Source organism: Cervus canadensis, chromosome 4, assembly GCF_019320065.1.
Source record: "Cervus canadensis isolate Bull #8, Minnesota chromosome 4, ASM1932006v1, whole genome shotgun sequence".
NCBI classification, from domain to species: domain Eukaryota; kingdom Metazoa; phylum Chordata; class Mammalia; order Artiodactyla; family Cervidae; genus Cervus; species Cervus canadensis.
In genome coordinates this window covers 20,705,162-20,730,546 of record NC_057389.1, presented here as the reverse complement: position 1 = coordinate 20,730,546, position 25,385 = coordinate 20,705,162, and the positions used below count along the sequence as shown (strand labels likewise).

The 25,385-nt window shown below is 38.3% G+C and overlaps 1 long non-coding RNA gene across 1 annotated transcript in view; it reads right to left on the bottom strand.

Annotated features, from left to right (window-relative positions):
- Window positions 1-1,165: 1,165 nt before the first annotated feature.
- The window catches only part of LOC122439549, a 322,576-nt gene continuing 298,356 nt past the window's right edge, over window positions 1,166-25,385 (bottom strand). The window contains exon 4 of the long non-coding RNA XR_006268915.1: window positions 1,166-1,382. This is a non-coding gene — a long non-coding RNA (uncharacterized LOC122439549). The remainder of the gene's footprint in view (window positions 1,383-25,385) is intronic.

Here is a 25,385-nt window from a genome sequence, read left to right as displayed (position 1 = left end):
AGAAAATAACAAAGAAAAGGAATGAATTCTTTTTAAAAATACACTCCTATTGGTCATTTCTAAAATACCACCCATTCTCCTGGTAAACAGAGATATATTAATCTAAAGGTATATATACATACACATAAATACTTTTTACATAGAATATTGCTGAATTGGTTTAGTTACCATTTCAGAATAGATCAAAGGAAGTTATTGACAATATAACATTTTTATGTCCATTTATTACTTGAACCATTTATTTTTGTATTAACAAAAAGACCATAAAAGTTCACTGATTTAACAAAGAAATTAAGATCTGTAAAGGTAGTTCCAAGCTAGTGTGGCATCTCCATGAAGCTGGAGACCCAAACCCTTCCTTAATGTTGCCTTATCACTCATTAGAACATTGCCTGTCTACAGTTGAAGAGGGCTCACCACTATGTCCACTGTTGCCTCTTTCCAGCATGGGAATGTTGGGCAGTGATGTGGAAAAAAAGAGCATGCTCTTTCTTTAAAAGTACTACTTCAAAGTTGTTCATATCACATCTGCTTCACCAGATCTTGGTCATATAGCCACTCACAACTGCAAGACTGCCTCAATTTTGAATAGACACGTGCCCAGCTATTGTTTGGAGGCTCCATTACTAAAGAAAAAGGAGAAATAGATATTTGGGCATCTAATATCTATTTTAAGTATTTGAGCCCAGTTCATTCTTATTATTACCGTAAGACACAGAAAATGCTTGGACTTTCATTAGCCAAGACACCTGATTCCAAACATGATGGAGGAGCCCACCACAGAGAAACACTGAATAGTCTTTTGTTTTAATTTCCTGACAGATTATTCTCAGAGTGGCACATCCTGATCTCAGATCAAAAGTCTAATGGAACAAAGTCTGGGTGCCCACCATTCATATACTGCAGAGAAGTGAGAGAAAGCTACAAAAGGTGGCATGATTCTATGTTGAAGTTAATTCTGGAGAAGAGAATTTCCTTCCCTTTGCTTGACAGAGTATGAATCATACAGACTGAGAACAAGGGAAGGGCTGTGAAGTGTGAAAGTCGCTCTGTCGTGTCCGACTCTTTGCAACCCCATGGACTTTACAGTCCATGAAATTCTCCAGGCCAGAATACTGGAGTGGGTAGCTTTTCCCTTCTCCAGGGGATCTTCCCAACCCAGGGATCAAACTCAGGTCTTCCGCATTGCATGCAGATTCTTTACCAGCTGAACCACGAGAGAAGCCCATATAAATGATCAAAATCCACCTCTCTCTGGACTCTTGAGTGTGTGATAGCTGAAGTAACATACCTGATTGGTGGTTGATGAGATGGTGTCTACATGGTCTGATTCCCAGTTTGGTCCTTTTTCCATTGCACCAAAGTGCCTTCAATATGGCAAGCTGTATAAATACAAAAACAATGAGAATGCTCAGGTTATTATACTGACAATTCAAACATTCAGTAAGGGGAAAAGAAAGAGTAAAAACCCAGTGAACTCATCAAGAATTTTTATTCACACAAATGCTTATACTTCTCTGTATGTACGTTTCCTATGGACAGGATAGTTATGTGTTTTGTTTACTGCCTTTCCTATCACATGGGCTTCTCTGGTGGCTCAGTGGTAAAGAATTCGTCTGTCAATACAGGAGACCCAGGTTCAAGGCCTGGATCAGGAAGACCGCCCTGGAGAAGGAAATGGCAACCCAACTCCAGTATTCTTGCCTGGAGAATCCCATGGACAGAAGAGCCTGTGGGCTACAGTCCATTGGGTCGCAAAGGAGTCAGACATGACTTAGTGACTAAACAATAAAACATTTCCATCACACAGTAGCCACTAAATAAATATTTATGGAAATAATGAACAGAATAGTTCTGTACAGCTACCAGTCTCAACCTGAAGCTCCAGACTCTGAAAACCCTGTTCTTATACTGGCTGTTCTTGAAGCAGCTCTCCCTGGACCAGCGGAGCAGTGCACAAGAACCTCAGTCATCATACTGCCTCCTAGAGGCCCCCTGGTAGCAAGGGTATAGCTGGTCCCTCTTTTTCCTATGAGCAGTATGGAGCCATCTAAGCACAAACCTATGCAATCAGCTCAAAGTTCCTCTCCAGGGAACATTTTTCTCACACTGTTTAAAGATGTTTTATTTCCCCTGCTGCCTTTTTCTCCCATCTTTTCCCATTTCTCTTTAGAAATCATAATCAGTCTTTTTCATTTACGACACCCATAGATTTAAAAAAACAGAAAATCCCCTAGAAATAATGAGGAACTCAACACTGCAAAATCCTCTAGGTAATTCAGCAGTCCCCTGATCACATACTGTATCCTAACTATCCAATTGTAAAATTCCCCATGCACCAGACAAGCTCACGTTGAACCAGAAAAAGCAAGCTGTAGATGTTACCGCAGAGCTACTTGTATTCAGGAAAGAAAATGAAAGAGATAAGGGCCAAATAGAAACACACAAGCATTGTGCATTGATACTGCTATTGTAACAATAACTCAACACCGTTGGTGTTTTGCTGTTTACACAATCCCATGGTATACATAATTAAACTGAAGCTCAGTACTCTTAAGTGGGTTGTTTAATATTATATAACTGATACATCTTAGAACATAGACCCAGGCACTGAAGTCCTTTGAGTGTAAATGTTATGGTCTTGTCAATATACTGTGCTTTAAAAGATCAACATGAATTCTGGAACCATAAAAGAGCCTTACATCTTCTGCAAGTTCAGAGGATCCACTGAATATAACGATGGTTAAAACCATGCTATTGTAGCCTGGTAATTTATCTTGATCACTTCAGACATGTGTTACAAGTAATTTATTAATAATAATAAGGTGTTATAGTTTAGGAGTGGCTACTTTTTAATAACTTAGAGCAGATATACCTGTCACACACTCTCACTCATTTGTGCTGCTATATGCTTTATTCAGGTGAATGCAAAATCTGTGCAATAATCACTATCAGGCTAGCATACGCACAGAACCTTACTGTCACCAATGCGAGTGGGCCTTAAAGGGGCAAGGGGAGTATTTTTGCATGTATCATGTGAGAATCTCTGGTTCAAAATAAGAAACCTGGGGCTACAGACTTTATTTTCATTCTATTCCACTGACCACAATGCAAACTTGTGCCACTCAATCATAAGAGGCAACAAAAAAGATCTGGAGCTGGAAGAGATCTGGGGCCATTACTGGAAAAGAGACCAAAGATAATCATCTCTGTATATAAATGCCAGCTTATTGCCTTTGGCAGCATCCATTATTATGACTAAAGGAGTATGGAAAACTTAGAAACAATTCAAAGAACAGGGCTCACCTCCCATTAGCCAGAACAAATGTTATTTCTCTGAGATTGTCTATGTTCTACATTATGTAACTTTAATAGATTGCTCCTCCCCCCCAGTGTTCTGTGCACATACTCAACAATAGTTCTTTCTCCGTAATTATTCATTGCATTTTTGTCTTTTCCCCAAATGTAAAAACTCCTCAAGGGCAGGAAATGTTTTATTCATCTTTATCCATCCATAATAGATGCTCAAAAATGTCAATTTAATAAAAATGGTTGATTAGGATTGGAAAGTAGAACCTGTGTTTTTAAAAAAGAAAGCAGTGAGAATTTCTTAATCTGAGGAGGGGTCACAGTAAGATTGTGACAGTAAGAATGACTGGTAAGGCAGTTACAGACAGTGATTCAACTTCTGCTAGAATGAACTAGTCCATAAGAGGCTTCAAAAGACTTTGAGTTTTACTCAGAATCTCACAGAAAACCACTGGAATATTTTACACAGAGGATTGATTTGGCTAACATAATATGGCTAAATAATTGTAGGGGGACAAAGGCAAAAATGGAGACCAGGTAGAAGGAGTTATAGCAGTAACTCAGGCAAGAGATTATGTTTGCTTTAAGGATGGTAGTTGTGAAGGGTGATCAATTTCTAGATTTCTACTGTATATATAAAGTCAACAGGAACTCCATATAGCTTGGTTTCAAAAAGCTATCAAAGATGAATACAAAGTTTTTGGCTAAACTAATAAGAAGGATGGAATTCTTCAAGCATTGAGACTAGATCATATTCCAAAGGGAAGGAGTATAGATAAAAAAGCAAAAATGTATAGCTTGATATGTAGAAGATATCAAGCACCCTGATATTCAGGAATGGCCAGAGAGGTAGAACTAGTATCAAGAGAGCGCACTGTTCTTGAAATCATGTAAAAGAAGGTCTCAGTGACCTGTTTTTAAAAATCTGTCAAATGAGATGTTGTTGTTCAGTTGCTAAGCCATGTCCAACTCTGCAACCCCATGGACTGCAGTATGTCAGGCTTTCCTGCCCTTCACTATCTCCCAGAGTTTGCTCAAACCCATGTCCATTTAGTCAGTGATGTTATCTAACCATCTCATCCTTTGCCACCCTCCTCTTCTCTTGCCCTCAATCTTTCTCAGCAATCTTTTCCAATGAGTTGGATTTTCACATCACGTGGCCAAATTATTAGTTTCAGCTCCAGTATCAGTCCTTCCAATGAAGGGTTGTTTTCATTTAGAATTGACAGGTCTGATCTCCCTGGGGTCCAAGGGACGTCCAAGAGTCTTCTTCAGCACCACAATTCAAAAACATCAATTCTTCAGCAGAGCCTCCTATCCTCATCCATCAGAGGGCAGACAGATCTAAGAACTATAAACTCACAGCTCCAAAACAAAACCCACAATCTCACAAAGCTAACCAAATAAGATGAGAATTCAGCAAAATGGCAAATATGGGTAAACCTAGGAAGAGTTACATGTGGTGGAGACATGGGATTGGAAGCCTACTGATATTGGAACAAAAGAGGGTGTGAAGGAGGAAGCAGAACAGGCTCTACCTTGAAAGCAGGACTCCATCTCTGGCCGCACTATGGACTTTGAGCTATATGCCCCGTAACTATGGAAACAACATAGCAACTGGAAAGCCAGGCCCCTAGAAGGAAGCGCCCCAGGGCTCTCCATCGCCTAAAAGAATACCCTAATTATCTGTGTAGCCAAATAGAATCATACATTCTATTATGCTTATTGGGGTATGACCACAGGCCTGTTGATAATTGTCCACTGTTACTACCTAGGCGTAAGGCATATGAATCACGGGTTAATTTTGATTGTATCTTTCTTTTCCTTTATTCAGACTAGTTTCGGGGATTTGGAGAGGTGTGTTTGGGCACATACACTTAGGGTATATAAGGTTTTCATAAAAACTGGTTGGAGTCCTTGGCTAAGAGGAGACTCTGTCTTGGGCCCGCTGGTATAACATCTGCACTCCACTATCTGCATTGTCCTTCTGAGTGAGTTGGTTTCCCAGAGCGCATGGCTACAACAGGTGAAAGGAGAGGATCTAGATATAGTGGGTACCAGTAGCTTTTTTGTAAAAGTTTTTATTGATATATTTGATTTACAGTGCTGTCAGTAGCCTCAGGTGTACTGCAAACTGATTCATTTATACATATACAGTATTTTTCATTACAGGTTACTGGGCTTCCCTTGTGATTCAGCTGGTAAAGAATTCACCTGCAGTGCAGGAGATCTGAATTCACTTCCTGGGTCGGGAAGGTCCCCTGGAGAATGGAAGGGTGACCCACTCCAGTATTCTGGCCTGGAGAATTCCATGGACTGTACAGTCCATGGGGTCACAAAGAGTCAGACATGATTCTTTAATAATAATAATATAATACAGATTATTACAAGATACTGAATACAGGTCCCTGTGGCATACACTGGGTCCTTGTCGGCTATCTATTTTATACATAGGAGTGTGTATATTTCTGTCTCAAACTCCTAATTAATCCCTCCTCCTCCTTCCCTCCTTGGTAACCATAAGTTGGTTTTCTATGTCTGTGAGACTATTTCTGGTTTGCTAAAAAGTTGATTTGTATCACTTTTTACATTCCCCGTACAAGCAATATCATATTTGTCTTTGTCTGGCTTACTTCACTTAGTATGATAATCTCTAGTTCCATCCATAATAGAATAATGCAAATGGCATTAATTCATTCTTTTTTTTATGGCTGAGTAATATCTCATTACAGAGAAGGCAATGGCACCCCACTCCAGTACCCTTGCCTGGAAAATCCCATGGACAGAGGAGCCTGGTAGGCTGCATTCCATGGGTTCTCAAAGAGTCAGTCACGACTGAGCGACTTCACTTTCACTTTTCACTTTCATGCATTGGAGAAGGAAATGGCAATCCACTCCAGTGTTCTTACCTGGAGAATCCCAGGGACGGGGGAGCCTGGTGGGCTGCCGTCTATGGGGTCACACAGAGTTGGATACAACTGCAGCGACTTAGCAGCAGCAGCAGAAGCAGCAGGTTGCTTCCATGTCTTAGCTATTGTAAATAGTGCTGCTATGGACACTGCGGTGCATGTATCTTTCAGAATTATAGTTTTCTCCAGGTAATGCCCAGGAGTGAGATCACAGGATCATATGATGACTCTACTTTTAGTTTTTCAAGGAATATCCATACTTTTCTCCACAATTTACAGTCCCACAAACAGTGCAGGAGGATTCCTTTTTCTCCATACCTTCTCCAGCATTTATTATGTATAGATGTTTTTGATAATGACTATTCTTACTAGTGTAAGGTGATAACTGATTGATAGTTTTGATTCACATTTCTCTGGAAGAAGCACAATCTGGAATAAAGATTGCTGGGAGAAATATCAATAACCTCAGATATGCAGATGACACTATCCTTATGGCAGAAAGTGAAGAAGAACTAAAGAGCCTCTTGAGGAAAGTGAAAGAGGAGAGTGAAAAAGTTGGCTTAAAGCTCAACATTCAGAAAACTAAGCCCATGGTATCTGGTCCTGTCACTTCATGGCAAATAGATGGGGAAATGGTGGAAACAGTGGCTAACTTTATTATTTTGAGTTCCAAAATCACTGCAGATCGTGACTTCAGCCATGAAATTAAAAGACACTTACTCCTTGGAAGGAAAGTTATGACCAACCTAGACAGCATATTAAAAAGCAGAGACATTACTTTGTCAAAAAAGGTCTGTCTAGTCAAGGCTATGGTTTTTCCAGTGGTCATGCATTGATGTGAGATTTGGACTATAAAGAAAGCTGAGCACTGAAGAATTGATGCTTTTGAACTGTGGTGTTGGAGAAGACTCTTGAGAGTCTCTTGGACTGCAAGGAGATTCAACCAGTTCATCCTAAAGGAGGTCAGATCTGGGTGTTCATTGGAAGGACTGATGTTGAAGCTGAAACTCTAATACTTTGGCCACCTGATGCGAAGAACTGACTCATTTGAAAAGACCCTGATGCTGGGAAAGATTGAAGGCAGGAGGAGAACGGGATGACAGAGGACTATATGGTTGGATGGCATCACTGACTCAATGGACATGAGTTTAGGTAAACTCCGTGAGTTGGTGATGGACAGGGAGGCCTGGTGTGCTGCAGTTCATGGGGTCACAAAGAGTCGGACACGACTGAGTAATGAACTGAACTGAATAATTAGTGATATCGAGCATTTTTTCATATGCCTGTTGGCCATCTGTATATCTTTTTGGAGAAATGTTTATTTAGGACTGCCCATTTTTTTGATTGGGTTGTTCATTTTCTGTTTTTGAGCTTTATGAGTTGTTTGTATATTTTGAAAATTGATACCTTATTGGTTACATCAGTTGCAAATATGTGCTCCCAATTCCATAGGGGAGCTCCCCATTCCATAGCTGTCTTTTCATTTTGTTTATGGCTACTTTGCTGTGCAAATCTTTAAGTTTAATTAGGTCCCATTTATTTATTTTTATTTTTATTTCCATTACTCTAGGATGTGAATCCAAAAAGACATTGCTGTGATTTACGTCAAAGAGTGTTCTGCCTGGTTTCCTCTAGGAGTTTTATAGTATCCAGTTTTATATTTAGGTCTTCAATCCATTTTGAGTTTATATTTGCATATGGTGCTAGAGAATGTTCTAATTTCATTCTTTTACATGCTGTTGTCCCATTTTCCCAGTAGCATTTGTTAAAGTGTCTATCTTTCCTCCATTGTATATACTTGCCTTTTTGTCGTAAACTAATGGACCAGAACTGTGTGGGTGAATTTCTGGGCTTTCTATTCTGTTCCATTGATCTATACATCTGTTTTTGTGCCAGTACTATATTGTTCTCATGACTGTGGCTTTGTGTGGTAGTCTGAAATTGGGAAGCCTGATTCCTCCAGCTTTATTGTTTTTTTCTCAGGTTTGCTTTGGCTATTTGGGGTGTTTTTTGTTTCCACACAAATTTTACAAATTTTCTTTTGTTCTAGTTCTGTGAAAAATATCATTGGTAATTTGAAAGAGATTGCATTGAATCTTTGGGTAGCAATTGTATTGATTGCTTTGGGTAGTATAGCTATTTTAACAATATTGAGTCTTCTAGTCCAAGAACATGGTATATCTTTCCATTTGTTTGTGTCATCTTCTATTTCTTTCATCAGCAACTTATAGCTTTCAGTAAAAGTCTGTTGCCTCCTATACAGGTTTATTCCTAAGTATTATATTCTTTTTCATTCATAAGGGGATTGTTTCCTTAATTTCTCTTTCTAATCTTCCATTGTTAGTGTATAGAAAGAAATGCAACAGATTTCTGTGTATTAATTTTGTATCCTGCCACTTTACTAAATTCATTGATGAGGTCTAGTAGTTTTCTGGTGGCATCTTTAGGATTCCTATATACAGTATCATGCCATCTACAAACACTGAGAGTTTTACTACTTCCTTTTCAATTTGGACTCTTCTTCTCTTCCTTCTCTGATTACCATGACTAGGATTTCCAAAGCTGTGTTGAATAAAAGTGGCAAGTGTGGGCACCCTTGTCTTGTTGCTGAGTTAGAGAAAATGCTTTCAGCATGTCACTGCTGCATATGATGCTAGCGTTCGGGTTGCCATGTGTCTGCGTGCTCAGTCAGTTATGTCTGACTCTTTGCAACCCATGGACTGCAGCACACCAGACTCTTCTGCCCGTGGAATTTTCTAGGCAAGAATACTGGAGTTGTATTTCCTATACAAAGGGATCTTCTAGGCGCAGGGACCGAACCCACATCTTGTGTCCCCTGCATTGGCAGGCAGATTGCTTACTACTGCACCATCTGGGAAGCCCTAAGCAGTTGTCATATATGGTTTTATTATGTTAAAGTATGTTCCCTCTCTGCTCACTTTTTGGAGAATATTTATCATAAATGGATATTAAATTTTTGGATGTCAACATCCAAAATGGATTTAAATTGATAAATCAATTTATCAATTTTTCTACATCTATTGAAATGATGCTGTGGCTTTTATTCTTCAATTCATTAATTGGTGTATGACATTGATTGATTTGTGGATACGGAAAAATCCTTGCATCTTTGGGGATAAATCCTTTTCGATCATGGTGTATAATTGTCTAATGTATTGTTCGAGTTAGTTTGCTAGTATTTTGTTGAGGATTTTTACATCTATGTTCATCAGTGCTATTGGCCAGCAGGTTTCTATTTTTTGTGATATCTTTGTCTGATTTTGGTATCAGGGAAAAGATGATATCATATAATGAATTCTGAAATGTTCCTTCCTCTGAAATTTTTTGGGATAGTTTCAGAAGTATTAGTGTTAACTTATCTCTGAGTGTTTGGTAGAATTCACCTGTGATGCCATCTGGTCCTGGACTTTTGTTTGTTGAGAGTTTTTAAATGACTGATTCATTTTCATTACTGGTAAGTGGTCTGTTCATATTTTCTATTTCTTCTTGGTTCAGTCTTAGGAGATGGTATATTACTGTTTTTCTTAGAGCAGAAATTTTACATTTTAATAAGGTCAGATAATAAACCTTTATTTTTTTTTCTTTTTTTTTATTAGTTGGAGGCTAATTACTTCACAACATTTCAGTGGGTTTTGTCATACATTGATATGAATCAGCCATAGAGTTACACGTATTCCCCATCCCGATCCCCCCTCCCATCTCCCTCTCCACCCGATTCCTCTGGGTCTTCCCAGTGCACCAGGCCCGAGCACTTGTCTCATGCATCCCACCTGGGCTGGTTATCTGTTTCACCATAGATAATATACATGCTGTTCTTTTGAAATATCCCACCCTCACATTCTCCCACAAAGTTCAAAAGTCTGTTCTGTACTTCTGTGTCTCTTTTTCTGTTTTGCATATAGGGTTATCGTTACCATCTTTCTAAATTCCATATATATGTGTTAGTATGCTGTAATGTTCTTTATCTTTCTGGCTTACTTCACTCTGTATAATGGGCTCCAGTTTCATCCATCTCATTAGGACTGATTCAAATGAATTCTTTTTAACGGCTGAGTAATATTCCATGGTGTATATGTACCACAGCTTCCTTATCCATTCGTCTGCTGATGGGCATCTAGGTTGCTTCCATGTCCTGGCTATTATAAACAGTGCTGCGATGAACATTGGGGTGCACGTGTCTCTTTCAGATCTGGTTTCCTCAGTGTGTATGCCCAGAAGTGGGATTGCTGGGTCATATGGCAGTTCTATTTCCAGTTTTTTAAGGAATCTCCACACTGTTCTCCATAGTGGCTGTACTAGTTTGCATTCCCACCAACAGTGTAAGAGGGTTCCCTTTTCTCCACACCCTCTCCAGCATTTATTGCTTGTAGACTTTTGGATAGCAGCCATCCTGACTGGCGTGTAATGGTACCTCATTGTGGTTTTGATTTGCATTTCTCTGATAATGAGTGATGTTGAGCATCTTTTCATGTGTTTGTTAGCCATCTGTATGTCTTCTTTGGAGAAATGTCTGTTTAGTTCTTTGGCCCATTTTTTGATTGGGTCATTTATTTTTCTGGAATTGAGCTGCAGGAGTTGCTTGTATATTTTTGAGATTAATCCTTTGTCTGTTTCTTCATTTGCTATTATTTTCTCCCAATCTGAGGGCTGTCTTTTCACCTTACTTATAGTTTCCTTTGTAGTGCAAAAGCTTTTAAGTTTCATTAGGTCCCATTTGTTTAGTTTTGCTTTTATTTCCAATATTCTGGGAGGTGGGTCATAGAGGATCCTGCTGTGATTCATGTCGGAGAGTGTTTTGCCTATGTTCTCCTCTAGGAGTTTTATAGTTTCTGGTCTTACATTTAGATCTTTAATCCATTTTGAGTTTATTTTTGTGTATGGTGTTAAAAAGTGTTCTAGTTTCATTCTTTTACAAGTGGTTGACCAGTTATCCCAGCATCACTTGTTAAAGAGGTTGTCTTTTTTCCATTGTATATCCTTGCCTCCTTTGTCAAAGATAAGGTGTCCATAGGTTCGTGGATTTATCTCTGGGCTTTCTATTCTGTTCCATTGATCTATATTTCTGTCTTTGTGCCAGTACCATACTGTCTTGATGACTGTGGCTTTGTAGTAGAGTCTGAAGTCAGGCAGGTTGATTCCTCCAGTTCCATTCTTCTTTCTCAAGATTACTTTGGCTATTCGAGGACTCTGCCTTTGATGTTGCATCTAAAAAGTCATCAAACTCAAGATCACCTGGATTTTCTGTTATCTTCTAGGAAGCTATAGTTTTGTGTTTTACATTTAAGTCTGTGATCTATTTTGAATTTTGTGAAGGAGGTAAGCTCTGCATCTACATTCATTTTTTTTCCTGCACATAGATATCCAGTTGTTCCAGCATCATTTGTTGAAAAGACTATCTCTTCTCCAATGTATTAATATTGTCCTTGCTCCTTTGTCAAAGATCAAGTGACTCTATTTTTTGAGATCTATTTCTTACTACTTCTATTCTGAAATGGTCATGAAATTTAAAGTGAAATGAGTCAGCATAAACTTCCCCAGACAAGTTCAGCTTCTTAGGTATAGGTACAAAGTAGGCAAAGTTTAAAAACTACTATGCCACTTATAGGGGTTTCCCAAGTGATGCTAATGGTAAAGAATCCTCCTGCTAGTGTAGGAGAAGTAAGATATGTGAGTTTGAGTTCTTGGTTGGGAAGATCCCCTGGAAGAGGAAACAGCAACACACTCCAGTATTCTTGTCTAGACAATTCTGTGGACAGAGGAGCTTGGTGGGCTACAGTCCATGGGGTGGCAAAGAGTCAGACATGACCGAGCACATACACACATGCCACTTATAAGCTGTGTGATCCTGAAAGACTTACTTAGATTCTCCAAGCTTCTGTTTTCTCATTTATTTTCCCAGGTGTGTTGTAAGACTCAAATGAGATAGTATATGTAGACTACAGTGATTAAGCGCTCAAACACTAGTTTTAGTCTGATTGGGTTTAAATCCTGACTCCTGTGTTAGTGACAGAGAGAAAGAGAAGGAAAACGAGGGCATATGCAAAATAATATTTGTAAATACAAACCGTGGAATCTAAGTTGAATAAGGAGGGAGGTGAGAATATTAAATGGGGTAAGGGAGGACAGTGAAAATGTGATTGGATCAGTTGGGAAGTTTTGTATTCAGCTGGAAAGATAGGAAGGAGGTGGTCAGAAAACAGAATACCTAAAACTGATATTATGATAGGAATGTATTAATTGACATGACCTTGGGAATCAATGTCTGATGTAAGGTAGAGAAATGGATTTATGAAAAAGAGGTAAAGAGGCTGCAAGGCTGAGTGTCATCTCTGTGGACACTGAAAACACTAAGAAGTATGCCACAGAGTAATGTTGACAAGAATGAGAAGCAAGGTTAAAGTATTCAGGAATCAGAGCTTTCCATAAATGACTGCACAAAAAAGCAAGGAGGTGTGGATAATTTCACAGCTGGAGATTCAAAGATGGGAGGAACTAACAAGGAATGAGAGAAGAAGAAGCAAGGAAGAAAATATGTTACTTGGAAGCATAGTAGTACAGAAGGTGTGAAGGGAAAATAAACAGCCCCCTCTTGATACAGGGCAGAGCATGTTTAAACCATCTAGTGTCTTAGGATCCTCTGGAGAAAGAAATGGCAACCCACTCCAGTGTTCTTGCCTAGAGAATCCCATGCACAGAGGAGCCTAGAGGGCTACAGTACATGGGGTCGTAAGAGTCAGACATGACTTAATGACTAAACGACCACCAGTGTCTTAAGACTAAAAAGTCTTATTCTTAGATTATAAACTAGCTTCTCAACTCTGCCACACTCTGTAGGAAACCAGGCAGCATAGTCATCCACCTTTATGTTACACTACATCCTTATAAGAGTCTGGCGACCCAATCAGCATTCTTGCCTGGAGAATCCCATGGACAGAGGAGCCTGGTGGGCTACAGTCCATGGGATCACAGAGTAGTACATGACTGAGTTGTATGCAGGACAAGAAGCAAGAGTTAGATCTGGACATGGAACAATAGACTGGTTCCAACTTAGGAAAAGAGTACATCAAGGCTGTATACTATCACTGTGCTTATTTAACTTATATGCAAAATGCTGGACTGGATGAAGTACAAGCTGGAATCAAGATTGCCAAGAGAAATATCAATAACCTCAGATATGCAGATGACACCACCCTTATGGCAGAAAGTGAAGAACTAAAGAGTCTTTTGATGAAAGTGAAAAAGGAGAATGAAAAAGTTGGCTTAAAACTCAACATTCAGAAAACTAAAATCATGGCATCCAGTCCCATCACTTCATGGTAAACAGATGGGGAAACAACAGAAACAGTGAGGGACTTTATTTTTGGGGGCTCCAAAATCACTGCAGATGCCCACTTCAGCCATGAAATAAAAAGAGGCTTACTCCTTGGGAAAAAAGCTATGACCAACCTAGACAGTATATTAAAAAGCAGAGACATTACTTTGCCAACAAAGGTCTTTCTAGTCAAAGCTATGGTTTTTCCAGTAGTCCTGAATGGATGTGAGAGTTGAACTATAAAGAAAGCTGAGCACCGAAGAGTTGATGCTTTTGAACTGCGGTGTTGGAGAAGACTCTTGAGAGTCCCTTGGACTGCAAGGAGATCCACCCAGTCTATCCTAAAGAAAATCTGTCCTGAATATTTATTGGAAGGACTGATGCTGAAGCTGAAACTCCAATACTTTGTCACCTGATGCGAAGAACTGACTCATTAGAAAAGACTCTAATGCTGGAAAAGATTGAAGGCAGAAGGAGAAGGGGATGACAGAGGATGAGATGGTTGAATGGCATCACCGATTCGATGGACATGAGTTTGAGTAAGCTCCAGTAGTTGGTGATGGACAGGGAAGCCTGGTGTGCTGCAGTCCAGGGGTCGGAAAGAGTTGGACAGGACTGAGCAACTGAATTGAACTGAACTGAGTGACTAACACTTAGACATAATTACCCAGAGAAAAAATTGTTTTCAATATTAGCATGGTCAGAGGTAAAAAAAAAAAAAAAAAAATCAATTTAACAATATCCTAAGCATTTACAGCTTTAGTTAGGGAAAAGCATTTAGAATATGTAGTTGTTGAGTTGCGCTTTTCTCTAACAATTGCTCTTTCTCTAACACAAGCATTTTACATAAAATTGAATTTCAGGGATCTAATACACACCCACAAAGACATTAATTCCACATCTCTTCCAAAATTAGTGTGGGTTATTAAGGATATGAGTTTGAGCAAACTCTGGGAGATGGTGAAGGATGGGGAAGCCTAGCATGCTGCAGTCCACAGGGTTGCAAAGAATCAGGCATGACTTAGCGACTGAATAACAAATTAAGCAATCCTATAGTTCCATATCTTGGAAATATCTCAGAGAAACTAAGAAACTGTGAATCATAATTTTTAAAAAATCAGATTAAACAAAATATCCATTACAAAAAAAGTATTTTATCACAATTTTCAATAAAGAAAAGACACAACCCTCCACTTGCATGATCCTTCCCCTGCTAACCTCAGAATCAGTCCAATAATATTTTATATACAAAAACAGGTACTGACCTAAAGGTCAGTTTGCCTATGTAATTACTAAAAATACGGCACAAAAATAAGATTCAGCTTGATTACTGAGTTTTGACACTCTCTTAAATTTTGTGCTAGAGGTCACTCCAGTCTGTCAAAAGTCTCTGAAAGTGAATGATTACTATATTCATATTCTCACAATCCTCACAAAGTCTGCCTCACTTTATGAAGAGACTCAGACACGTTATTGTAACAAGCAGTTACCTATTTTATTTCAAGCCAAAAATTATTTCCTGGGGGTCTTTCAACTCTTCTTAAGCCAGCTGCCCCGTTTACCTGCACATTATTCTATCAGTGAAGTTTCCTGTAGAAAGCAGGCAGCAGCAAGGGACTGGCAATCATCATAATGTGGTTAAAATGATACAAAACTACAAATAACAACAATCTTGATAAGTTTTTAAAATATCCTTTGGAATATCCTATTTCACATCTGGAATGGCTAAATTGAGATGATCATCACAAGAAAATTAAGTCACCAAAAATAATGTGATAATAAACTATTATAACATCCAGTAGCTTTGTATCAATAATGTTAAGCTAGAGGTAGAAGTGCAAAAGTCTTAACTCTATCACCATTCAGTCTAGAATAAATAAAAACTTATGACAGAACAAATTAAGGAGTGAACAATTTAATATAGTTATTAGTAATGAGAAATTTAAAAATTAGTAATTACTGAAGAAACCATATGTTTAATGTATTAACTATACCTATTAAAACTATTATATTATTTTGTCAGGTTATGTAACGAGTTTTGTTTTTTTTTTTAAGTAGAAGCTACTTCCTAGGAGAAATATTGGGTTTTTAGGAAGCCTCACTATTTAGGTCACAGTTAACTGTACATTAGTTTTGTATTATGGTTTGTACCCTGGGAGGTCTACTTGAATTGCTAAAGTAAGCTTCTGAAAAAGTTTGATGAGGTGTCAAAACAACAGTATTTAGCAACTGGCAATTCCAGGGCACTGAATAGATCTGGGGCCTCTATGCCTCTCAGGATCCTGTGAATTTTTTAAAGACAGACATGGGAAAGTTAGGGCATCCCTCATAGATACCAGAATCCTATGCCAGTAAAAACTTACACCCCCAGTCAAAAGTCTTCAGAATAACAGGTTATTTCCAGAGTATTTCCAGGAATACCAGTATTTGCTAAATGAAGCAAGTCCCTTTATGACTATGAAAATCCTTTAAAAAAAATTTGGAATGCAGACCCACCCAAATTATTCAGGAGTTTTCTAACCTTTCATAGTTTAATATATAGGAAATACTCTTATTCATTCATTTATTAACTACTCACAAAATACTAAATACCCACACTGAAGTGATTATATGGATATACTTCCCCTTCATGCCTTATATTTTATTAGGGAAGAAATTAAATATACACATATAAACATACATGCATACATACAGAAAGGAGACTAACTAATGTTGAGTCAATGCTATGAAAAAATTCACAAGTAGCCAAAAACACTACTGGGGTCAGGAATCGCCTTTAGAAAACTAGGGAAGCCCTCTCTGAGGATCTAACATTAAGCAACAACCTGAAAGAAAAGGAGCCAGTTTTGAGAAGTGCGTTGGAAAAGAACATTCCAGGGCAGGAAGTTATAGCATGTGCCTAAGAATTTCCTGGAGTAGAATGGAACTTGGCATATTCTAGAAACAAAAGTCCACCATAGCTGGAATATATTGGGGAGGAGAGTACCTGTCTCATACACTCACACACACACACACTCCAATTTTCCTGAAACACACAGCATACAAAATTGTGATAAGGTGGATACAGAGCTATAGAAACTAATTAGCACTTAGGATCATGACCTTAATAAGGTTACTTTGCATTCCATAAAAACTACCTATTGCAATATTGATTTAATGATTTTTAATAAATATATGAAAATAACTATGCAACAATCACCTAACTAGTTTAAAACTTTTGGAGTGCCAAAATGTTACCTCACGCCTCTGGCAGTTAATCTCCACCATTACCTCCAGTCCCTAGCACTCAGAGATCTGCATTTTTCTTCACAGATTTCCTTTTCCTAGAAATTTCATGTCAATTCAATTATGTGATGTTCTTTCATTTAGTATAATCTCTGTTTTTTCCTGCATCAGCAGTAGTTTTTTACTTTCTATTTCTGAATTGTAGCCCACTGCATGAGTATACCACATTTTTTTTTATTCATTTACCAATTGATAGATATTTGGATTGCTTCCAATTTGGGATTATTTTATGAATAATGCCTCTATAAACACTGGTCAACAAGTCTTTAAATGAATACAAGTTTAGGGTAGATACCTAGGAGTGAAATCGCTTGGTCAAATGGCACTCTATCATTAACTTTCTAAGAAGTTGTCATATTGTTTGAATCACATGTTTTTAAGTCCTTGCTCATAGACCACTTAAGGAGGACAACAGTGATGAGACAGCTTGCTGGAATACTTGACGAAACCTGTAGCCATACTCATCTCTTTCCAACCTCACACTATAATATCACAAGGGACCTGGCTATGACAATTACTGTTGTTTACAAATGAGAAAGTTCAGGAGAGTGAGGACAAAATAGGCAACTTAGGAAAGGTTCATGAGGACATTATCTGAATACTAATTTTTAATGATTCTCACAGTTCATCACATTACATGGGGACTGTCATAGACAAAAATCAATTCTAATTATTGGAACTAAGATGTGTATAGATGCTCCCAGCTTGTAGATGTACTTTGTGCTAATCAGAAATATGCACCTACCATGAGATAAAAAGTATAAGATTCTCTACTTGACTAATAAGAATCATTTTTATGACATTATTTCTATCTGCTCATCATCTATATCTCAAAAAAAAATAAATTTTCCTATAGTATCTTCAGAATTTAAAAGGTACAAAAAGCTAAATGGGCTTGTTCATAGAGGGTGGCAAAACTGATGAAGACAATGTGCAGTGACTTTCTATATGAGGCAGAAACATGCACAACGCATAAAGAGAAAGAAACTAAAAATATCTGATGTTGTTATAAAGGAAAGCAGAGCCAAAAGCAATTTGTCTGTGCTCCTTTCCCATCTGTGTGGCTCCTTCAGTTAAACAGCCAATGTAGTCAAATCTGATTTGCTTTCCTGTTATAAAAGTTGTGGCTTAACTAAGAGCTGTGCTGGAATGTCTAGATAAAGACATCTTTACATAAATACTGTATATACATCTATGTTTTACACATATGCTTTCTTCATGTGATTTTTGTACACACACCCTGTCTTCCCATCTTCAGGTAATATATTAGTCAATGAAAAGCATTGAAAAGTCTTTCTTCCAAGGCTGTGAGAACTGTTCTTTCTCCTAAACTTGTCTGTAACATTAGAAAAGCTACAGAGAAAGTTATAACCCTATTCGCAAAACAGAAAAGAAAGTGGTTATCTCCTATACAGTTGGGACTGGAAGAAATAAACTGAAACCTCTAAAAATATCTCCAGATAGGTAGGAGGTATATGTACTGCACTCCTTGTCCATCTGGTTGGGGACTAAAAGGAGAAGTGGTTTCTCTAACACTATTAAGTGCTTTCCATGAGGAGTCAAACATGACATCCAGAGAGCTTTTTCTTCAGACTAGTGCTCTAACCAGATTGACCACTCTAGCTATAAACTATCTAGCTATTTGCCCTGGCTGTATTTTCCCACTCCTGGATGATTGTCTGCCTGGCAACAAGATGACAGAAGCTCTAAGCCAAAATATCCTTATGTGGGCATAGCTGCCTCTTCATGGCAGAGCCAATTTGGACCCCTTCCATTGGCAGGGATGTCCCAGAAGCAGCCAATTTTAGTTCAGCCTCTTTAAAACTCTGGATTGTAAACAAACAGTAGGATTTTCCACAGTGGAACGGAGAATAATGAGATGAAGGATGCAGAAGAGAATGGGTAGGTAAAGCCAGCACCTAGTTCACCAGAGAAATTAACAAGCTGAAAACTCTCAGACATTCTACTGATAAACTCCCAGATCTCTCAATTTTTACAGTCCATGAACTACATGCAGCTCTTCCCTCCTTTTCTCTCCTACAATTTTAAATTTCCATATCATTGCTTGTTTTTCTTTCCTTTCTTTTCTTAGTCTCTCTTGATATTTGAAATAGTAGGTCAAATTTGGACATGTCTAGTAGGTGGATGCTGTTTTAGTAGTGGGGGGGGGAGTAGTTGCTCAAATTCCCTGGTTTGCAGAGCCTTCATATGATTTCATGGATTTCACAAATCTTTCTAGATTCAATTCGGTTCAGTTCATCACTCAGTCGTGTCCGACTCTTTGCGAACCCATGAACCGCAGCATGCCAGGACTCCCTGTCCATCACCAACTCACGGAGTTTACCCAAACTCATGTCCATTGAGTTGGTGATGCCATCTAACCATCTAATCCTCTGTCGTCCCCTTCTCCTCCTGCCCCTAATCCCTCCTGGCATCAGGGTCTTTTCCAATGAGTCAACTCTTCACATGAGGTGGCCAATGTATTGGAGTTTCAGCTTCAGCATCTCCTTCCAGTGAACACCCAGGACTGATCTCCTTTAGGATGGACTGGTTGGATCTCCTTGCAGTCCAAGGGACTCTCAAGAGTCTTCTCCAACACCACAGTTCAAAATCATCAATTCTTCTGCACTCAGATTTCTTCATAGTCCAACTCTCACGTCCACACATGACCACTGGAAAAACCATAGCCTTGACCAGACAGACCTTTGCTGACAAAGTAATGTCTCTGCTTTTTAATATGCTGTCTAGGTTGGTCATAACCTTCCTTCCAAGGAGTAAGCTAGATTAAATGTTCTCAAAACATTATATTAATAATTGATTAGATTCAGCATAATTTAAGGCAGATCCAGTCATACCCTTTCCATGAATCTATGCCTTCCAGAATCAAACACAATTTTGATATGTAATAATCACGTGATGCTGTTGTTCGGTCACTAAGTCATGCCCAACTCTTGCTACCCCATGGACTATAACCTGCCAGGATCCCTTGTCCATGGGATTTTCCAGGCAAGAATACTGGAGTGGGTTGCCATCTCCTTCTCCAGGGGATCTTTCCAGTCTTCTTCCAGGGACTGAACCTGCATCTACAGCTTGGCAGGCAGATTCTTTACCACTGAGCCACCTGGGAAGCCCTGTCACAATCTAGTGCTCTGCAATGTGACAGAGTCAAAAGGGAAAGGTGCTTAGAGTTGGGTGGCCAAGTTAGAATTAATAGCCCACCTTACCTACTAGCTTGCTATTGGTAGAGAGGCAATATACTCAAATTCTCTTGGTCTTGGTTTCATCTTGGTGAAATGAAAATAAGGGTAACAATTACTTTACACAATTGGTATATAAAAACTAAACAACTATCTGCACTCAATGCAATAGCCATTATAGTTGTTGGTAGTTATGTTATTTTTATTAGTATGCTGTTGATCAAAATGAATGTAAAATTGCCGATGACCAGCTCACAACATGGATTTGACAAAAAATCATTTCAATTTGGTATCAGTGATGTAACTGTGGATAATAATTTCATGAGATTGAATGCATTGACACTGTCAATTACTATGTAAAAAGTACAAGTAACCCAGAATCCTCCATTAACTGAGAAAATATAAAGTGATGAAAAGTCACAGTGACTGAAGGATCACTTTTAAATACATTTGTATTTTATCAATCACAGCAGCATTTACATGTGTTTGGGGAATAAAAAAACAGTATATTTTCATGTTAGAGATATTTATTCACATTACAAAAAAACTTGGGGTACATATGGATTGGTGGGCCTCATCCCATAACTCCATCACTCCTCACAGTCCATTGGCACACAGGCTAGGAATTACCAACATTGGTTAAGGTCAAAATAGACAGGAGAGCCTTACACATACTAGCTCTGCTTGCCAAGTGGAAACGCTAACCTGCTCTTTCCCAGGATTTTATAAAAGCATTTGAAGACATTTCACAAGATAAATGGAAATGGGATAAACACAAGGCCTTAAGAAAAATATACTTCTGGTGCATTTATTAAGCACTTGGATCTGATTCGTGACACCTGCTTGAAACTCAAAGAATTATCACAGGCTTTGCCGAGGAAGAAAAGACAAGAATTATGACTGCACACAGGCTCATACTTCAGCAAGTCAATGTTTTTAAATCAATGAAAAACAATCCAGTGATTGTGTTTTCTTCAAAGAGAAAGCAGTGTAAGATGACATACAGTATTTCAAGCTGTTCAAATTACTGATGGCAGAGTGGCAAGATATATATCCATTAAAACCAAATAGTTGTTTCAAAGTATGTTGGGCAACAGAGATAAATAGTGTCTCTCTGAAGCAAATATAGAATTATTTCTTTACTTGGAATTTTGGACTCTATAATGCTTTCAACTGAAAGTATCTCTTGCTTATTTTGGAATCTTTATTTTGCACCTTCATTTGGAATCTCTTGAGCTAGCCCACCAAACTCATTTTCATCATCAACATCAAGGCATATGCACTAGGTTCCAAAGCATGCATATTTCTGTGATAGGTTCTCTGATCTTCTCATTCATATTGATAAATTGATCATAGTGAATGAGTAAAATGTGTTAAATTCAAATTCTACTTTCACAAGAGTATTACATCATCAATACTACCTTCAGGATGGGAACTAATGGGCCATGTTTAAGCACATTACTATTTGGGAGAAAGGGGTGCATGCAATTTTTCTTTCTTGATTCTTCATTCATCAGTGTTTTCATTTATAAACTTTTAAAAAAGTTGATATATAAAGTACTAGATCACCACCCATTTGTCCCCAAGGCTTTGCATCCACCTAATCAGTAAAAATAATCCTCTCTTCTTTATCTGTCTAAGAAGTCCAAGGTAGCTAATGTCGGAATCACAGAATACTGACCAGTCAAGAGCACCTATGAATTCTAGGTGTTCAAAACGTAAATAAATTTCTTTCACACAAGGGTTTTGTACAGTTGATGACTTAAAATGACCATATTGCTTTTCTAAGTTCTGTCCCTCTCAATGATAAGCTATGCCACTTCTCATAAGACATGGCCTAAAAACGAGAAATAGCATTAAGCGCCTCACAACTGGAAAAAGTTACTCTTTCTAATCCCCCTGACTACATTACCTTTTAAAAACTGACCATCACAATAGGTTCAGAATTCAGGCTTCCATTTTCATCAGAAACCTAGAAAAATGCAAGAGATACTCATGAATTATGTTTGATAAAGACACCAAATACAGAAGTGTTTGTTAAAGGCCAGAATATAACTTGACATTTTTAACTAAAACGTTAAAAGTATATATATAAAGTGGACAATTGCTGGTTCCTAGTCTTTAAAAAGAAACCCTATAGGATAATGAAAGATGTGAAAAGGACCAATTTTGTCCTGGAAAATACTATAACAAATTGGAAGAAATATAGTCTATGGATAAAACAATACTGTGGTATATTTAAAGAAATATAACCTTTTTGATAAAGAAATAGGTCAGAAAATAACTCTATTTGTTTCTAATCATTAAATTATGCAATTTTGAATGGTATCTTGGAGTCATGACATAAAATATTAATCAAAAATATTAAAATTTTGACAATAAAAAACAGGTTTTAAATTCTAATCTCAAATGTAACAATAATGCTGATGTACCTAAGTTGTTCTCTGAATTGCCTGTTTTCATGTTCATAAGTTCAGACACTCAGTCATGTCTGACTCTTTGTGACCCCATGGACTGTAGCATGCCAGGCCTCCCTGTCCATCACCAACTCCCAGAGTTTACTCAAACTCACGTCCATCAAGTCAGTGATGCCATCCAACCATCTCATCCTGTCATCCTGTTCTCCTCCCTCCCACCTTCAATCTTTCCCAGCATCAGGGTCTTTTCCAATGAGTCAGCTCTTCACATCAGGTGGCCAAAGTATTGGAGTTTCAGCTTCAGCATCAGTCCTTCCAGTGAATATTCAGGACTGATCTCCTTTAGGATGGACTGGTTGGATCTCCTTGCAGTCCAAGGCACTCTCAAGGGCTCCTCTTGTGGCTCAGCTGGTAGAGAATCTGCCTACAATGCAGACCTGGGTTCAATCCCTGGGTTGGGAAGATTCCCTGGAGAAGGCAAAGGCTACCCACTCCAGTATTCTGGCCTGGAGAATTCCATGGACTGTATAGTCCATGGGGTCACAAAGAGTTGGACAGACTGAGCGACTTTCACTTTCATGTTCATATTCCTGTGCTTATACTGATGGCCATTTATGCTCAAGATCAAAGAGTTGGAAAGTACCTAAGCCTAGAGGATTTAGATTCAGCTATGCCTAACCTCAAAATCTGGGACCCTAAATACTATATAGCATATTACACTATGAACTCTTCTTGACCTACTTCTCCCTAAGTCTTCTCCATAATAGTAAAGGATGCATCACCCCTGAATTAGTCAAGCCTGAAGCCTAGGCATTGCTCTTGACTCCTCTCTTTCACTCACACTCCACATTTAACCCATCAACAAGTGCTGTCAATCTCCCTCATAAAAAAATATTTTTCTGTGTTTCCACCTTCACCATCCTATCCTGAGTTAACATTTTCTCTCACCAGAATACTCAGTATCCTAACTGCTCTTCTTGCTTCCATTCCTGCTATCACACACATGACAATTGGTAATATTTTAAAGATGTAAATCAGATCCAGCTCCAAAATCTTCCTTCTATGCACAGAAAAAAAAAAATCTGAAGTTTCTATACTAGCATACCAAAGCCCTGCATCAACTGGTACCTCCTCTCCCCAACCTCATCCTCTAGACCTCTCTTTCCAACGAGAACCAGACATTAACATGCTAAGTGTATCCCTCTCTGTAGAGTTTTTGTGCTCGCTCTTACCTGTCCCAGGAATACTATTCTCTCTGTTACTCTATGGCTGTTCCTGCATTACATTTGGATCTCAATTTATATGTGACCGCACCTGAGAAATGCCTTTTCTGACTGCTTCATCTAAAGTAGCCAGCCAGTGACTCTCAATTCACCTTGCCTTATTCTAATTTTCTGCCCACATTTCTCACATTTGCCATTTTCTTGTTTTTATTGGTTCACTTACTGTTTTTCTCCCCTTCAAAGAACATAAGGTCTATACAACAATGTCTAATTCACTGCTGGCTTCTCAGTGCCCTAGACATGAGACGTTCAGTGAGTATTTGTTAAATGAATCATGAGTGAAGAGGGCTGTTGCTGGCACATGGAACACTTTGACTGATTGCCTTCACAAAATGATCCCAGTGATGTCATCAGTGATCTTCCACCCTCCTCCCACTCTACTTGATCCAGTTTATAGATACTATAACCCTGTGATTAAAACTTCAATCTAAGAAAAATGTTCTTTGTTAAAATTAAGACACCATCCCTCAGTGGGCTACATTTTAAGCTTTAGCAGTCATATATACCTCAGTGTGAGCAAATTTAAATAGTCAAATATCTTAAAATAGAAATGAGAAAAGAAAAAAATGAAGGTATTAAATGACTGAAAGTGAGGACAAGGGGAACTGGAGCTTCAAGGCATATTTAATGACTTCAAAGATTGTCCCAGCTTCTATCCTGAGTAGGAGCTTTGCCTAACAAGGAGTTCTGATGCAGATTCAATGTTTCTTAGAAACAGTCTTCAATTACTGACAAAAGATGGCCATCTGTTCTGATGCTAAAGCCAGACAAAGGGGAAAAGAATAAAATGCAGTACAGAGGGTTTACATTAGATATGAGGAATGATGCCTACACAGATATGTGAGGAGTTATACAATGGAAAACGTTTCTGGAGGAAGACAGCTTTGAATTTTCTTAACATGGAACTCCTTAGAACTAATTCAGATTTGTATCAGCAAGGAATTATTTCTGAAGTCAGGAAAGTGGACTTTACTCCTTTGTTCTTGTAATATCATTTGATACAGTGAACAAAGATATTCAAAAGATCTTAAACAATTAGAAATCCAGGATGAAACCCAGGGTGCTGTCACTACTTGCTGCAGTAGAATAGAGACCCACAAAAACCTGAGCACAGTAAGGTTTTGTATTCAATCACTTATATCAGAAGTCACCTTCCATATGACATAAGTTGCCTGAGTGGTCTACAAGAAAAGGGCCAGTAGAGGACACAAAGGAAGACAAGTACCCATGGTTTATCTTGTACTTTTCCAGCTTTCTCCATACTCTATTTCCCCTTTCTTCAAATTCACTTTCATTCATGACTGAGCAACTTTCACTTTCACTTTTTGAGTATCCAATGAACCTTCAACCCACTGAAGTTTGGGTCTATGATGCAAAATTTTTCTTCTGCTGTTTTCTACATGCACACAATATTCTCCATCCAAACCAAAGTTCCAAAGAATGGTTCCAAGTTCTCAAAGATCCCAAGAGCAAGCGTCTACCTATTTTGGTTTCAAAGCTCCAGAACCTTTGTTGTCTGTTTTTGTTGTTGATAGTATATTTTCTTTTCTAAAAGGATTTTAAAATACTGATATTAGCACATTATACCCCATCTACATGACTGTTTTATGACCAGATACTTAGGTTACATTTGATCACATTCTGAGTACCTG